Here is a 4773-nt window from a genome sequence, read left to right as displayed (position 1 = left end):
TGATTATTGTGCGAAATTAAAGCTGGAAGGTTGTTGCAGTAAAGAAAATTTCGAAGCAGACTGCTTAGCCATAGGGCTGTCCTAAGGCTTGCACGAGAATTAACAAGTTGTTCGATCATCTGATGATGTTCTTTTGTGAAGATCTGAGAAACCCAACTTATGCAAAGACTCATAGAAGGATTGAGAGTGAATGATGGAGAGAGAGATTGAGGAAAATAGTATATGTTGAGATATGAAAAATTCTTTTTTTTTCACATTTAAATTGCATTAAAGATAGAACTATTTTGTGGGAAAGTTCCATCCAGACTTTTGTTAGAGTTGTTCGTCTTCATAATATCCAACCCATTTAATATGGCGTTGGGGAGAACACTTGCCATATTTATTGCAGGTCCTGCTTTGACAGCAAGGTTTTTCGATCCAGTAGATGTATTAAGTACTACAAAATCGCTGTAATAAGCTGCGGCCAAGTTATTTTGTGTTGCAGCTGATAGATCAAAATTACTGCCCATCACATTATCATTGTTAATATATACATTGAAGTATAACTCGTTCAATGCTTTGCTCACAATATCACAGAAATGCATCCGAATGAAGTATTGGTACTCTGGATCCACAGTAAACAACCAAGAAATGTTGAAAGTTGGGTTTGTGACATTGGCTACAGCCATCTCCTCAGCAGTAGCATATACAATATTGGGAGCGGTTTCATTAGTAACTAGTCCTTGGCGGTACACAATATTGTTGGCCGGGATGCTGAAATTTTGGGCAAGCGATTTTGAAGCTAAGAAGCTTGTATCAGGATCCCAAAATCTCCCAAGGGTGTCATTGTTAGGGGTAATCAATGGTCCTCCCATATTAAGTCTGTAAATTGTTTCAAAAGCATGCCCAGATAAACCACTGTAAGTATTAGGCACGGGCACAACTTGAGCTGTGTCTGAAACAAGAGTGTTCGGCACAGAAACAACTTCAATGGCATTGAAAAATGCAAAGAAATTATTGGAGGGAATAAATGTCAGGACCAATGTTTGTTCATTTACATTGATGAGATATTCCTTCATCACAATTGAACTATTCTGGATTTGGAAATTGTACAATAGACCGAAGTCTTGGGTGGCTACTGAAAATATGACACTTGTAAGATTGTACATTTGATAAGAGAATGGAAAGAAATGTAAACGTACCCAGTCTCTGCCCTAGTGCCCAATACTGAAGGTATAGGATGACTTCTGAGTAAATACTCTAGATGTCAAATAGATACCAGAAGGAACCTGTAGATTGGAATTTGTAGTGTTAGCAAAGATGCCTTCATTGGTGGCAATTGACATATATGAGGAGGGCGTATCTGCAGTGAAGATCCGTCCACCCACTGTGGTGTTACCTTTGATCCACAGTCTATAAGGTAGTTATCATGTGAAGTTGAAACCCCATTCTGATAAAATGACAATAAAAACAACACACAAATGCACACAATGACTGCCATTTCCTTCACTTCTTTCTCTGCAGCCCAATTGTGTGGTTCCTGTCCATTAAATTGGAAACAAACAGAAATGGCAACTGAAAAATTAAATTGGAAACAAAAATTTTGGAACCACTAAAAATTGAAAGCTTTGTATTAAATTTGAAATTAATGAAAATTGAGAACTGAATCATTAAAATTTGAAAGTAGATTATTTTGAAATCTCCATGCCCACCCCTCTTATTTTTTGTTTACCTCCACCTCTGATTCCAATGGTACCTACAGGCAAAAACCAAAGATTTACTAAGTGTAGGTGTAGTTTGAGTCTTGACATCAGAGACAATGTCCATCAATTTGTTTGCAATTATTGAGTAGGGATGTATTGTCCTTCCCGGGAAGGAACTATGTTTAAGATGTATACTATCTAATTTTTTTTTTGGTGAATTTAGAAGCAATTACCAGTCCTCTGAGAAGAATATGGCAGGAGCTGACAGTGGCAATGATCGTTCTCTAGAGCAAACTCCTACTTGGGCAGTAGCAGTTGTTTGTTTGGCATTTGTGGCCATCTCTTTACTTCTTGAACATGGTATTCATTATGCTAGCAATGTAAGGTTTTGCTTAGATTTCAACTGTGCACTTTTTGGTTTAGTTGAATTGATCTTACTTCGGTTCAGTTCTGCATTCAGTTTGTTTTGACTGGTAGAAATTTGATAAATTTTGGCTTCTGAAATCACCAACAAAACACACTTTTAAAACCCAATATGAATGGCTCATATTCCATATGTCATCAGTGATTAGAAGTAGAATTATTGCTTTGGTTATTACAGGAAAAGGATGCTGATAGAGGAAGACATGATAAACAAATCTGCAGGATTACAAGTTTTGAATTCTGCTTGCATCTGTACTAATAAAGCCCTTTTCTATCATTATATTTACAGTGGCTCTCCAGAAGAAATAAAAAGGCTCTATATGAAGTGCTTGAAAAATTGAAAGCAGGTAATGGATACTCGAAACCACTCATATCCACCATGTTGCTTCTTGTAGTCTATCCCCCAAATACTCTGAAACTAATTTGAACAACAAATTTATGCTGTTTTAGATAGAACCTCCTTCTAAAATGGTTACATTGGTTGAAATTGACAATATATGTTTTATGTATTTAACTGATCTGATTAGATTGCATTGGTAGCTTGTTTTGAATTTTATAAATTGAATTTCAACCTTTAATTTCAGGCAACTACACTAATTTCTTTTAGCACCTGCTAGCTAGAATTTCTGAATATATCCTCTGAGCAAATATTTTTGAAAATCATCTTTTTGGGTTGCAGAGTTGATGCTTCTGGGTTTCATATCGCTTCTATTGACAGTACGACAGAAGCCCATTTCAATGATTTGTATACCCAAAAAAATAGGTTATACTATGCTTCCATGTAAGAAGGAAATTTATTCTAGAGATATAAAGGTGGAAGGGGATAATGACCAAGAAAAGGAGCGCATGCAAAAAATTCTATGGGAATCAATGTCTACTGAACAGGAGGTCCCATGGAGACGCGTCTTAGCTACTTCTGAGGGTAGCCAACATTGTAGCTCCGCACATGTAAAGGCCAAACCCTTCTCTTAGTCTTAATGCGCATGGTTTCTTTATCCAGGTCCTATGATTCTTCGATTGATTTTCCTACCGAGATCGAGTTGATTTAGAACATCTTGAAATTAGCTTCCCATACAATTTTCAAATATTTATTTTATGTTGGATTTTACTTGATAACTCTGCTGCTTTGTATTCAGCGTAAGTATCCTCTAGTTTCCCAAAGCGGCATGCATCAACTCCACATCTTCATCTTTATGCTAGCAGTTCTCCATGTGTTATATAGTATCTTAACTGTGGCACTGGCAAGAGCAAAGGTACGTGGAAGGGGAGATCAATTATTTGTCCAATAATGTTCAGTTAAATTCTGCCTTGGGTTTTACTATTTTGACCTCTGCATGCATTTATATCCTCTTTTAATACTGAGATCTACAAGTCCTCTTGATGCCTAGATGAGGCGTTGGATAGAGTGGGAAAGGGAATCACAAACTCTGGATTATGAGTTTTCAAATGGTGATTTGATGTTAATCAAACCCTACATTGTGATATTAAATATCTTACTTGTACTGATAAAATTAGAGATAAGGTGTCACCTGATAATGCATTAACACAGTTGTTTAATGACACCACTTTTGATTTTTTTTTGGTTGATTTTGCCCAAAATATGAGTAGAAATTGTTAAAACCATAGTTTCTGATTAGAAATAGGGGAAATTTTAGCTTTAAGTTGTTGAATTTGCACAATCCAAATGTTTAAGGGATTTTTCAGGACATTGAATCCATTTTTGTACTAAAAAATACAATGAAACATTGTGATCTCACCAAAAATCGTATCATAAGATTTCGCTGAAACGGTTAAAAAATCACCTCATTAAAAAATAGTTAAACTCATAGTAGACAAATTTATCAGGAGATAGAAAACAGTGGAGTTCAATTTTTCTTTTGTACAACAGTGATCTCTCTATTGAGAGCTTCAGGTAAAGCCTCAAAGGATTTTCGAATGAAAAGTGTGACCACTCTAAAATATGTTTCCTTTTTGTTTGTTAAATTAAATTTCGTTGAAGTCTGGAGCCTTCCAGAAAAGCAGAGAAATAGAAATGATGATTTCTCTTTAAATCATTCTAATTTTATTTCTTGATATAACCCTGTTTGTTGATAGATAGAGAACATTCATTTTACCCTGTTTGTTGTTAGAAAGAGAACATCCATTTTTGGGGCAAATTTTGTTTTTCCAATATTTACAAATGTTTTAGTGAACTTTTGGATCGTTCGAAAACACTATGTTCTGGTTAAATATCATGTATAAAGGAATATGCTCTTAAAATATGATGAGATATTTTTATGCAGATGGGATCTCACATGAAGAAGGCAATATTTGAAGAATAGACAACCAATGCTTTGAACAGATGGCAACAAAATGCTAAGAAAAAACAAAACGAGATAGAAATTCAAAGCATTCTTCCCCTAGTTTCACACACAGATCAACTGTGTTTTCAGGATTTCAATGCGGAGAAACAACTCCAATCCATGGATCTTCTCCACTGCATTTGCTCCGAAGATACAAAACAGCAGGAGACATGGAAACTGCAGATGCCTCTGAGAGATATGACCACTCAGAATCCAGCGCATTAGATTCGGAAATTGATGCCTTCTTATCCTCCCCAGCATAATCAACCTGTCTTGGTTACCGAGGCCCCTGAGGATATAGAGACTACAGAATGTCCCAGTTCAAA

General features: G+C 35.9%; 1 pseudogene; it reads right to left on the bottom strand.

The window, feature by feature from the left end:
- Positions 1 to 257: 257 nt before the first annotated feature.
- On the bottom strand, positions 258 to 1058 carry LOC149144703 (putative receptor-like protein kinase At5g59700 pseudogene; annotated as a pseudogene).
- Positions 1059 to 4773: the final 3715 nt, after the last annotated feature.

This window comes from Pinus tabuliformis, chromosome X (assembly GCF_031772625.1).
Source record: "Pinus tabuliformis cultivar Carrire ecotype Pingquan chromosome X, CPIR1, whole genome shotgun sequence".
In the NCBI taxonomy this organism is placed as follows: Eukaryota; Viridiplantae; Streptophyta; class Pinopsida; order Pinales; family Pinaceae; genus Pinus; species Pinus tabuliformis.
The sequence above is the reverse complement of the archived record's forward strand: the minus strand, read 5'-3'. Positions and strand labels throughout refer to the sequence as shown.